The 13,807-nt window shown below is 39.9% G+C and overlaps 1 protein-coding gene across 5 annotated transcripts in view; it reads right to left on the bottom strand.

The window, feature by feature from the left end:
* Positions 1-13,409, bottom strand: part of LOC147331912 (uncharacterized) — a 133,338-nt gene extending 119,929 nt beyond the window's left edge. For all 5 annotated transcript variants that reach the window (XM_086288245.1, XM_086288247.1, XM_086288248.1 and 2 more), the window contains exon 1: positions 13,276-13,409. The gene's annotated coding sequence lies outside the window, so the exon portion shown is untranslated. The remainder of the gene's footprint in view (positions 1-13,275) is intronic.
* Between the last annotated feature and the right edge of the window lie 398 nt (positions 13,410-13,807).

The raw sequence follows: 13,807 nt of genomic DNA, 5'->3' as shown, positions 1-13,807 counted from the left end.
GCTGCATCTCCATCGACCTGTTTCATATAGATTTGCACTTTGCACAAAAAAACAAAACAAAAAAACAAAAACGCAAATGGAACAAAACATAAACTCATTTAACACTGGTATGAGATTTGTACTAGTGACATCAAATACCTTAAGACAAGGTGTGTATTTCAGATGGAACTAAACATGACTTGATTGATGTATCTGTACCTTAAAGTAGGAAAACAGCTGGCTCAAAGTAATAAAAAAAACAACAACGTCTGTTAAGGGACAGTGGGCTGTATGCTCTTCCACCATCACAGCTGCAAATCTCTATTGGAGACTAACCACATGGTGCCATATCATCAATCTAAACACAATGCACATATGTATTTTGAAGCTCTACTGATCTAAACTTTCATATTAATGAACGATCAAACAACTACTGTATATCTAATGTGAAGCAAGTCATTTGAATGATGACTCCACAGCAAGCAGTAACATCTGAGGTTAAATAAGTTCTAATAAGTAGTTACAAATTGCTATGTGCAGCTTTAGGGAAATAGAAGGAGCTCATCCACACTCACTACTCGGTGAACAAAGTCGATTTCATCTGCGTGGTTACATGCCAAGCAGGGATCTGTCCCACAATGACAGGGCAGCTCCTCTCAACAGCTAGATGACAAAGCTGGCAGATGTGGAGGATAAATATGTTCCCTAATTTAATTGGGAGCAAGTAATCTAGAGAGCTGAAATGTGTCTGAGAGTCCATTAACTGGTTTAGAAATGTTGACTCTGAAAGAAATACCAGTTCAATCGTGGTTTCATCATACTACGTATGTTTTCTTGCTTTTCTCCTTTTATGTTTTTAATAAAACCTGGTGTGACAAACGCATGGTCCTGACCAAGGTTATTATCGTTAACGAAAACTAACGAAATAACGAAAACTAGAAGTGAAAAAACATTTTCGTTAACGGAAATAAAAATAAAAACAAAAGAAGGAAAACTAACTAAAACTGTAATGAGCGTTCACAAAACTAATTAAAATTAACTGAATTTATAGCAAAAATGTGTTTAGTTTTCATTGATGTGTGTGTGTCATACAATAGTCAAGGGTGAAGATGAAGTTTAGTTTCCAGATTTTTTTCTTGCTGTCTCATTATGCCAGCAGGTGGCAGTACGTTAGTCGAGTCGTCTGTGTTGCTGCTCCGTCCACGCGCAGAATCGTGTCAGGAAAAGTCGGGAGAAAGCGCCAGAGTCCAATTTGGGATTACTTTGAATATGACTGTGTTTTGGATGAAGTGTCTTGTAGTGGAAAGAGACAAATTATGAGGGACATTTCTAAAGGAAAAAAATCCCACAAACCTTAAAGTGCACTTGAAAAGCTCACACAAGAAGGCTAACCTAGCTTACCTTGAGAAGGTAAGGGAGCACACTCAAACCTCATCACCAGAAACAGAAGCTAACCCCAGGCAAGGCAGCATGATGCATCCCGAGACAACAGGACGGGGACATCTACATAACTGTGTGAGTCAATTGCCTTCAAAAAGTTTATCAATTCACTTGAACCAAAATTACGAACACCCGGTGCCGCAAGAGTTAATAGTCTCATTGGGGCCAAGATATACATTTTATAGTTGCCTGGTATCAATGGTTGTTCATCTGCCTTTATTTATTTATTTATTTATTTAAAGAACCCATAGGTGGGAATGTGAGTTGTCTGTCTCTGCGTGTTAGCCCTGCGACAGACAGGCGACCTGTCCAGGGTGCAGGGTATGGTAGCTGGAATAGCAACATACCCAAGGATAAGCAGAAGAGAATGACTGATATGATGAAACTGGGATTTTGTTACACTTAATTATTGCAAACACAACTAAAACTATAACTGAAACTAATCAAAACTAAACTGAAACTAAGGATTTTCAAAAAAATTAAAACTAAACTAAACTAGCAAACAATTGGTAAAAACTAATTAAAACTGATATAAAATTGAAAATCTGAAGTCAAAACTAAATAAAAATAAAAACTAATGAAAATTGCAAAACTATTAAAACCCTGGTCCAGACAGCAGGAAAACAATGTGATATGAAAACAGGAAACATGTAGGTAACTAGGGCTGCCACAAACGATTATTTTGATAGTCGACTAGTCACCGATTATTTTTGCGATTAGTCGACTAATCAGATCATCATCCATTAGACGTAAAACTACAGCTTATTGCACCAGCAGCATCTGCTCTTATATAACTATCATTAGCTTACAGCTTTAAGTGTTTAAGGTCTGTGCTCACTAAAAGTAAAGACAAGATGATAGTTTGTTAAATTTTTATGAAATTTGCAGATTGTTTCGGTGAAGTTTAATAAACTCCTTGCTATCTAAACTATAACAGGACACTGGAGTAGATTCTGGAGCATCTCACACTTCTGATAATCAGCTGTCTGCTTGACGTTTATTCAGCTGTGCAAAAACTATAACTTTAATCTCAGACAAACTGATTTACTCAGGAACAAATAAAATACTAAAAAAAAAAAAGCCAAACAATAACATTTTAAGTTATCTAAGTGACTCATATATATTTAACCTGAGTAGCGAAAGACAGCGGTGGGTTTGAAAACGATTTGTGGGGAGTCCGGTGTTCTCACGGCGCTAGTGAGCCTAGCCCCCGGCTCGCTAACGAGCTAGTGGGTAACAGATGTCTCCGAAAACGTTGGAGCGCTTTTGAAAATATGTGGTGTCCTGATAAACTGAGCAGATATTTGAGGTTTACACAGCTACATTCTCGCCTGAAAATATGTTAAACGTTTATTTTGTGACCCAGAAAGAATAATAAGAGTAACATTAAAACTAACTAGCTGCCGCCATTGTTGGAAACTGCGCTGGGCCGCGCTATGAATTCTGGGACACAGCTGCTTCTTCTTCTTCTTCTTCGGGGTTTAACGGTAGGTGACATCCTTGTACATGCAATGCTGCCATCTTCTGTTTCAGTCCGTTATTACACTCTTAAATCCTGCCACTTATTCCTGCGTCTTTTGCGATCTTACAAAGTTTCAAACGACACGTCGACTATTAAATCAGTCGTCGACGATTTTGATAGTCGACGTAATCGTGACTAGTCGACAAATCGTGGCAGCCCTATAGGTAACTATAAAGAACCATTCTCATTGATTAAAGAATCAGGACAAAAACATCATATCAGTGATATAAGAAGGTTTCTGTTTTTCAGACTCATGCCATCAAAACGTGTTAACAAAATCCTGTCATGGCTGCCCAGCCAGTCGCCATGGTGACTCAGCAGCTCCTCACTGTCTCCTCCTTGATGGGCACAAGTTCTGACACACCCACACACATACATGCACAGACTGTCTCTGATGAGCAGCAGTTTATATTACCGCTGATAACACACACACACACACACACACACACACACACACACACACACACACACACACACACACACACACACACACACACACGCACACACGTTCCAGTATATGAGGGTAGGTGCAGACAAGTCAGCTAAATCCAGATTACTAACTGCGCAAACCTGTCAAGTGTGACTTTGTGTTGTGTTTCAGTTTCTGTGTGTTTGTGTGTTGTCAAGGTACTCAAGAAAACAAGAAGTGCACAGATGATATGAGCTGGTGAAGTTGAATAGAGGAGAACAAATGGAAACTGATCTGCATGAAATGATACTGTATCTTTCCATCTCACTTTTTTCTTGCTGTGTGCATACTCTGATTTCATAGATTTTTCTTTCTGTGTTTTGTAGCACATTCATTCAACAGAGCACTGTTTCTGTTACTTTCTTTCATTCTTGGTCCATTAAGGTGGGACTATTATGCTTGTGCTTTTTTTTCTGGAGACATATATACTGATTCAGTGGTGGAGGTTCGTTTTAAACATGGCCAAGGTTTAATAATGAGGTTGATGTATGCACAAATAGCAAAAGGCAGAAAAAAGCAGAGGCTCATTAGACTGTAAAAACTTGGCTCAGTATTTTTTTTTACTTTTTTGTTCAGTATGATGTCAAAAGAGAGGATATGGCTAAGACAGCCAGTTTGTGTGCACAGCTACATGTTATGTACTAGCAAGAATTTGGCCTAAAGAGAGGAAAAAAGGGAGCTTTAACATCTTGTTTTAGATGGATGATTACTTAAGAAATGGTACCAAGAGTAAGAATAAGGTTTATTTTGAACTGTGAGTCATGCAAAGCTACTCTAGTAAAGTCTAAAAGTAAAAATGTTGAACTGTAAATGGCCATAGTCACATTCATCTTTTCATAAATGAAAGCTTGATACATTTAAACTAAGCAGTTGACAGTCAAATAAGAAATGTCTTTGTGTTAGGCTAGTAGTTACCAATAAAGTTTCCAAGTTTGCAATCCAACTTCAAGAGATATTCTGTCATATGATGTCAAACATCAAACCAAGCTTGTGACTGAGAGGTCACAAATCAATAGCTAGTGAATGTGTGGTTTCACTATCAGATCAATTCATCACGTCTGTTTGCAAAAACAAGCAGCAACAGCAAAAATGCTCATCTTAGGCTTCAAAATGGGACTCGGCTAATTGAGTGACAACACAGTAGTCACTCATCTAAGCATACTGCGTGTGCTTAGTGACATGTGATTGATAATGAATTCAGTTTGAGGAACAATTACATTGAGTTCATGTGTCCTTTTGTATTCAGAACTGCGGTTCCATTTAACTGAAAAGCCATTAGGGATGACTCAGCCAGTGAATACACTGCGTTTCGGACCACTGAGATTTGTTTATTTTATTGTTTAAAAATAAACATTGTGACTGGATGGATATGGAAGGATTGGATAAATTTCATCTTATTTTGAGCAGCTAACATTTTTCTGCACCCAAACATTTAACTGGGATGAACTGTGACTGCACTCCAGACTTTGGGTTTAAATAATGTACTCTTGCTTACATCCTGGGAGCAGGGTGCATGTTTTGATGCTTTAAATGAAGGGGACATTTTATACTCATTCCTGCCTCGCTCTGCTGTACTGGCTGATGGCTGGTCTGATCTTAAGCTCAGTAGGACAGAAATAACCTTTGCTTATTTCAAATCATGAACACATAATAATGGAAGCTCTCAGAAGGATGAATATGAAGATGAGAAAGGGACACAGTGTTTTCCATCATTCCTGGTTCAACTGCCACATGATGTCAGGTCTGATTTGAATCTCCGCCTCTTTTCTCCACAGGAAAAACTGACCTTTGTTGTTGCCTCTGAAGCCATTGTTTGATCTATTCACTGAACCTCTACTGTACAGTTGGCTCACTCCAAAGGCTACATGGACAATAATTTTTGCTCTGTGCTTGATATCTGTTGGTATTTACCTTGGTCACATTTAAGTAGTTCATCTGGGTGATCTGATAAAGATCATGATGTGTAAATTAGTAAATGGATAATTGAGTTACTAGTAATGGTATTATTAGTAATCCTAAAGGCTCTGTTTAAATGCAATCTATAATGTTAACCCATCCGTCAATGCACAGATGCCACTGGATACCCTGGATGTAACAGGGACTGATCATCATATACAGCAAGTACTTTAACATCCAATACAACACCGGCCTTTCCCGTTCTAAAGGTTTCATACACAGTGTTATCTGGTGTGCATTCCCATTTGAAGCACTTTTGTTCAACGCCAAGCCCTCAAGCAAACTGACAGTCCTCACAGAAGAACTGCTGTCTTGCTAACTATTAGAGGTTGACCAATTAAGCTCTTTGCTCTTTCCATCTTGAAGTTACAGCTATCAATCAACCTTTAAAAATGCACTGAGCTGTTTATTTTGAGATTTAGCAACGACATTTCTCTTAAAAGATCTGTCTCACAAAGCAGGAAAAGTGCTTTAATGTGATCCACTTTTAACCAAGGCAGATCACTATGGTAACCACAAATAAGGCAGCAGCACCAGGTCTATGTTCATACTGCTTAACATGGTCACCTCCTCACCAATCCTCACATGAACCAAATAATTTGAAGATAACAGTACAATCAAAGCACATAACCTGATATTTCCAGTAGCGGATAACATGTGTGCAGGATTAAAACACTACATAACAATAATGTTTCTTTCAGTGACTGATATATTTCATCAGACATAATAAATGTTTGAGGGAAGTTAACGCACCTTGTCCCCAATCTGGCAATAAAATTGGTTTCAATAATAAATGAAGTATAGTGAAGTTTGCTGAAAGTCTTTAGAGGAATTCTCAAAGTGACTGGTGTGGATCCATATATTAGCAAAGTGAAAAGCTGACTGGATAACATTAAAATATTCAGAGGGGGGAAACTTATAAATATATAGAATTAATGAAAAGTTAATTCACTGTGAATTCATCACTAAGCAGGAGTGAGACTGCAAGCACAATTTCCATTTCAGTGGATTTACAGTTAGTCTTAACATAATGTTTTGAAACGCATCAAGATGAAAGTTTGTGGAATTTGATAGACAGTTTATTTTCCATGTGTGAGTAACACAGCTGCATTATTTGACTTGTGTTGTCACTTAAAAGCAATGCAGCAAGCTGTAAACCCAAATTTGTCACACAAACCAAGGGCTTATAAGCCAGCATACAAAAAGCAGTATTATCTTTCATTAGCTGTTTCATTATCTGATAATTTACCTACGGTAATTTTATCCTTATTATTAATGTTATTTGGTCTGACATTTCAGCTAGTATTCACACTATTTTCAACAGCTAGTTGCTTATTTTGACTGCTGGTTGGTGTTTGTGTTACCCAAACGTTTTTGGTGAATACACATCCCTTGTGCACCTTGAAACATGGGTGTTTAGAGATAGAACAGCAATCAGTTGGAAAGGACTACACATTGTGCATTTAATCATTAGCTCTTATTAAACTCTGGCTCTCTTCTATGGTACGTCTTTCGTCCTGTTTTCCTCCCCTCACCCCCATCCAGTTGTGGCAGACGGCTGCTCCTCCCTGAGCCTGGTTCTGCCGAAGGTTTCTTCCTGTTGAAAGGGAGTTTCACCTTCCTGCTGTCGCCAAGTACTTGCTCACAGTCTGATCATTGGGATTGTTCTTTATAAATTGTAGGGTCCTTATCTTAAAATATAAAGCAACTTGATATGACTGTTGTTGTGATTTGGTACTACATAAATTAAACTTAATTGAATTGAACTGAAAAGCTAAACAAATTGCTACAATAGGGTAAAATTTCCATAGAGGTGTACGGAAGCCCAGAGTTAAAGGAAAACTCCTTAACTCCAGAAGCTCCTTACCTAGGACTCCTCCTGACCGTAGGACTTTAATAATTAGCAATATTATTTACAACCGTTACTACTTTTTTTGTAGACCACTAACTGTTGGTAATCTAGTCATCTTTTCCACTGTTCCATTCCTCTTTACTTAACAGAAAAAAATAGGAAACATCATAGTTTTGGATAACAAATGAAGTTCATCTTGTAGTCCATAGATTTTCTTTAAAGTTCCAGAAAAACCTAATGGCTACAGAATGCTATCACTCTTCATATCGCCTGGTTTCATGCTGGGCACAAACATTATGAGATAACTCCATGTTTTGTTACATAATCTTACATTTTTTACATAATTCTTACATTTTAACAAATTTCCCACCTGTGGGACTAATAAAGGTCATCTTATCTTATTTTACAAGCCAGGCCTATGATATCGCCTGGAGAAACTACAACATGATTAGATCGTATCTCTACAGTACTAGCTCTGCCTGGCTGACTTGTTGACTTACTGAATGACAACAGAGCTTACACATTTCCAGCTAACAACTGATTATTACTGTCAATGCTACACTGTAAAACGATTTATATATGTAGTCAAGGTTTGACAAGCTCTACAATGATATTGTTTGCTTGGTTTAGTGGAAAAGCCTAGAAAAGCCTATTGCCTTACAAATGATGCAAAAATGTTAACTATACCTACAGTGGGGCAAAAAAGTATTTAGTCAGCCACCGATTGTGCAAGTTCCCCCACTTAAAATGATGACAGAGGTCAGTAATTTGCACCAGAGGTACACTTCAACTGTGAGAGACAGAATGTGAAAAAAAAATCCATGAATTCACATGGTAGGATTTGTAAAGAATTTATTCGTAAATTAGGGTGGAAAATAAGTATTTGGTCACCTCAAACAAGGAAAATCTCTGGCTCCCACAGACCTGTAACGTCTTCTGTAAGAAGCTTTTCTGTCCCCCACTCGTTACCTGTATGAATGGCACCTGTTTGAACTCATCATCTGTATAAAAGACACCTGTCCACAGCCTCAAACAGTCAGACTCCAAACTCCGCCATGGCCAAGACCAAAGAGCTTTCGAAGGACACCAGGAAAAGTATTGTAGACCTGCACCAGACTGGGAAGAGTGAATCTACAATAGGCAAGCAGCTTGGTGTGAAAAAATCAACTGTGGGAGCAATCATCAGAAAATGGAAGACATACAAGACCACTGATAATCTCCCTCGATCTGGGGCTCCACGCAAGATCTCATCCCGTGGGGTCAAAATGATCATGAGAACGGTGAGCAAAGATCCCAGAACCACACGGGGGCACCTGGTGCATGACCTGCAGAGAGCTGGGACCAAAGTAACAAAGGTCACCATCAGTAACACACTACAACGGCAGGGAATCAAATCCCGCAGTGCCAGACGTGTTCCGCTGCTGAAGCCAGTGCATGTCCAGGCCCGTCTGAAGTTTGCCAGAGAGCACATGGATGATACAGCAGAGGATTGGGAGAATGTCATGTGGTCAGATGAAACCAAAGTAGAACTTTTTGGTATAAACTCAACTCGTCGTGTTTGGAGGAAGAAGAATACTGAGTTGCATCCCAAGAACACCATACCTACTGTGAAGCATGGGGATGGAAACATCATGCTATGGGGCTGTTTTTCTGCCAAGGGGACAGGACGACTGATCCGTGTTAAGGACAGAATGAATGGGGCCATGTATCGTGAGATTTTGAGCCAAAACCTCCTTCCATCAGTGAGAACTTTGAAGATGAAACGAGGCTGGGTCTTCCAACATGACAATGATCCAAAACACACCGCCCGGGCAACAAAGGAGTGGCTTCGTAAGAAGCATTTGAAAGTCCTGGAGTGGCCTAGCCAGTCTCCAGACCTCAACCCCATAGAAAATCTGTGGCGGGAGTTGAAAGTCCGTGTTGCTCGGCGACAGCCCCAAAACATCACTGCTCTCGAGAAGATCTGCATGGAGGAATGGGCCAAAATACCAGCTACTGTGTGTGCAAACCTGGTAAAGACCTATAGTAAACGTTTGACCTCTGTTATTGCCAACAAAGGTTATGTTACAAAGTATTGAGTTGTATTTTTGTTATTGACCAAATACTTATTTTCCACCCTGATTTACGAATAAATTCTTTACAAATCCTACCATGTGGATTCATGGATTTTTTTTTCACATTCTGTCTCTCACAGTTGAAGTGTACCTCTGGTGCAAATTACTGACCTCTGTCATCATTTTAAGTGGGGGAACTTGCACAATCGGTGGCTGACTAAATACTTTTTTGCCCCACTGTAGCTGAGTGCCTGCTGACTTCCGGGCTACTTGGTTGATCCCTTTGAGAGGGATTGGATGTAATCCCACCAATCCCTGAGGCAGAAATTATGGCATCATCATCATTACAACGCTCATGCATTAAAACATCTCTGATAATCCATCTAGCTTCTGTGCCAGCAGTCTCAGGCAAAAAATGGCCTTACGTTTTTTACATTTAGTATCTCTGTGATTCAAACATTCAAGGAGTCAAAGGAGTTGAACTGACATGCCTTTTTCATTTATATATTCATGATCTGGAATTTTCATGCACCTGGTCTGGAATCTGGATGTTCTCCTGATTTGCTACTCTGCGGTTACTTGGACTGTGTAGTTCTCTGCACTCTCACCTACAAAAATTACTTCCTGTTTGCAAAGATTTAGAATATCTGAGCTCAGTTTTAATCTGAACTCATCACATATACACTCTTCAGGTCTCTTAGGCTACGTTCACACTGCAGGTCTTAATGCTCAATTCCGATTTTTTGATCAAATCCGATTTTTTTGTCTGCTCGTTCACACTACAAATAAAATGCGACAGCAAACGCGCTCTAGTGTGAACGCTCAAAGCGGCCCGCATGCGCAAAAGAAGATGTCACACACAACGCGCTCTGTTTAGACCCAGAGCAAACAGTATTGTTTGACTGATGGCCGTTAATATAAAGACTTCGGACTTTACGTTTCCCAATTTTTGCTTTAAGTTATTTTGTTATTTACATAATAATGTAAATAACCTAATAATGATCCTTATTGCTGTTTAAGAGAGGAGCGGTGCTTCCAAGGATAGCTGCAGATTTCTGTCAGAATCTGCAGATTATACAGTACAAATAAAATGTTTACGTTGTCTTCCCAACAGTTTAGAATAGAATAGAATAGAATAGCCTTTATTGTCATTGTACAGAGTACAACGAAATTGGAGTGCCACTCCCTTGGTGCAAGTTTCAATAATAAATATAAATGTAAAATATAAAAAGTACAAAAAAAACAATCGTAAGTACTCAAACAATAGTATGTACAATAGTATGTTTCACTGACATCTACACTCGATGGCCAGGAAGCGTTCGCGATGTCTTCTCTGGCGCTGATAATTGGCTTCAGTCTTGTGTCGGTGACGTAAAAGGCGGATTTAATGCGACATGACCGTTCAAACAGCAGTCGCTTTCTAAAACATCAGATATGTATCGGATTCAGCACCACATACGAAAGTGACCCAGATCGGATTTGAAAATATCGGATTTGCGCCGTTCACACTGTCATACCATGATCGGATGTGGGTCGCATAGGGTCAAAAAAATCGGATTTGATGCGCTTTCGCCTGCAGTGTGAACGTAGCCTTACTGTCAAATTTGAGGTGACTGGCTATCCTTTTAGCATCATTTATTTTTTAGCATGCATAGTTAACACTTTGAATGGGTTTGTTTTAGCCCAAATAGAGTTCTTTTTCTAAACCTAAGTAAGCAGTGTTGGTGCCTAAAGCTAAGAAGTGAGAAGAGATAAAAACTGCAGTCTCCTGGTCCTGTTTTTAGCATTTGCCTTTGGCATCCAATAATACCATCATCAAAGGATATCTTACGCCTATGTGTGAGACACCAGGGGCTGTGAGACACCAGGGGCTTTGACAAAACAGCCAAACATGACACCATTGGAATGAGAACAGTTTAACTAATAAGCCACTGGAAGTTTTGGTCGTTTTGGATACAAATATTGTACTTGGCCTGTTCTCACAATTCAGTGAGTTGGACATTTTAAGTCATTTCAGATTAAATGACAGTCTTTGCTCATTGTCATAAACTTAATCCTAAAGTATGTCAGTTAGAATATTTGGGGGGTTCTCCTGATTGCCAAGAACAATTTTGATAATCATTCTTCCAAGTCTTAGTAATAAGAAATCACATGCTGTAGTTAAGGGTCAGCTTTAGGGCTATTTAGATCTCGGGGATTACATTTTTAGACTACGACTACATACAAGAGTGGCTGTGACTCAGGAGGTAGAACAGGCCATCTAATTGGAAGGTTGGTAGTTTGATGCCTGGCTGCTCCAGTCTGCATGCCAAAGTGTCCTTGGTCAAGATACTGAAACCCAAGTGGCCTGTCCCTAATACACTGATCAGTGTTAGATAGAAAGCACTTAGACACCAAAAAAGTGCTTGTGTGAATAAGGTGTATAAGGCACTTGGAGTGCTCAAGTAGAGTAGAAAAGCGCTCTCTAAGAACCAGTCCATTTATTATATGTTAATACTGGCAAATGTGACTTTACTTAATTACCTCTTTAACTCAGAACACAGAAAAGAAAGATCCATCAACCTCTTTTAAGTCAAATACAATATCACAATATTAAAATACCTGAACGATATTATATACAATAATTTTAAGATGATAATGCGGAGCAGTGACATTGTAGTATGAGTTTGTTGTTGTTATAATCAGCAACAAAATGACAATAAAGTGATATGAGAAACCTCTGGAAATGAGTTGGTGGCCATGGTGACTATCAATCAAATGGCAAAGTCTTTTCCCCTTTTTAAACATTACGATTTTCTGCATCTTCACAATCTATAGAGCAAATAAATAACTGATCAAACAGAAACAGCGATCTGTTTTTAATGAAATGTCAGTTATAAACAAACACACAACAACTTTGAAATACAGTGTCAGATGAGTCTGACTGGTGTAATGAGAGTACATTATTTCAGATGTCTGTCTCCCCAAACACACTGAGCATGTCAAAGTGACATATGCTCTGTACCGTGTACCAGGCTACAGATGATGCCCACTTTATGTAACGGGGCAGCCACGTTCTTCGGCTTTAGAGATTTTACTCAGCATTGCATCATGTAGCTTCTTTGGCTCCAGCTATCACACACAGAGCAGATATGCACCGTTTACTTGAACCTTCAATCCATTTCTACTTTGAGTGCAGAATGGAGACAACCATTTTCCCATAGTATTCCCACAGACAGTCTACAGTCCTGTAGCTCAATGCGGTTCACATGTGAGATAGAGAAAAGGCAGAAAGAGCCCTAGAGGAGAAAAAATGAGCATAGACGAAACAATGCGCTCTAATCCACACACACACAGCATGCAGAGTGTGTCTGTGCGTGTAAGTGTGTATGTGTCTCGACTGGGGGGGTACTATGTATAAAAATCAGATACTCTTCTATTCTTTATATAACAAGGCCTTCGCTGTACTGGAGATGCATCTGTTTCACTATAGAGATAAACATCATGTAAAACCTACTACGGTCCCATGTAGGAATATTGTAATGACAGAGGTGCTGGCTAACTGCACTGAGACCACTACAATTACTCTTGGCTTACTAATGAGGAGCCAAAGCAGGACTATCGGAGGAATCTGTTTTGTAGTGATTTTTCAGCAGGAGGGGTGTATCATCCCGACTCTGCGGCACCACCATAACAAAGAGACAAGAATCCACGGACCTCTGCATGAGACACTGAACCCCCCTCACCCCCCGCCACCCCGACTCTTTCTCCTCCTCACACGCCCACCATCCTCTCCCCATTGGGATGGGAAACACCGCGCACAGCGATGTCTCCGACTATGATTCCGCCATATCATAAGCTAAATATAGGCCTGCATCCGTGCCACTGCAGCCTGCAGACCTGAATATAAATATGGCACCAATTACATTTCATTTATAAAGGCCCACGCGAGGCTGGCGCATCGCCAGGATGCAGAGAAAACGCGATGACACGTCCCGAATCACGTTAAAACAGTGAAACTCACCGTGTGGATGCGTCCCGAGTCTCTCGCTGAACGTGTGTGTTTGACAGTAAGAGTGTGTGATGGGGAAAATCTCTCCACCTTTCGGTGCTTGCAGAGCAAACTGGTGCCAGGACTGAGACGCAAGCCACGCCCCTTCCCCCCGAACAGCTCGACCAATCAGGAGCCTGGAGCGTCAAGCGAGGAGTCTTCAGCGTCTGCATGCGGGAGGGGAAGCTGCCGCCTTTACGGACCGCCGGTGACAGCGCTATTTGTTTTGGCTTGATTATTTAGAGATTTAATCGTACATCTCAGGGGGAGCGTGTTAATATGAAAACACGTACAGTGGGTGACAAATTAGAGAAAAATATGCAACCGTTGGTCTCCACATTGAGGGGCTCTGGTTGCTGTTTTATGTGTGAGGGCATTTTGCTTCTCTCCTTCTGGGAAAGGGACGATAAAAAGTTGTTCTGGGAGAATATTTTTGTCCTGTAATTTCTAACGTGATGAAAGAAGTCTCTTAAGTAAGCTACTTGCTCAATATGCATTTTTTTTC

This window comes from Aulonocara sp. 'chitande type north' Nkhata Bay, linkage group LG4 (assembly GCF_057382095.1).
Source record: "Aulonocara sp. 'chitande type north' Nkhata Bay isolate Kocher_YH1m ecotype deep benthic linkage group LG4, A_spYH_male_GT1.1, whole genome shotgun sequence".
Classification (NCBI taxonomy): domain Eukaryota; kingdom Metazoa; phylum Chordata; class Actinopteri; order Cichliformes; family Cichlidae; genus Aulonocara; species Aulonocara sp. 'chitande type north' Nkhata Bay.
Note: the sequence above shows the minus strand (reverse complement) of the source record. Positions and strands in the feature narration are given on the sequence as shown.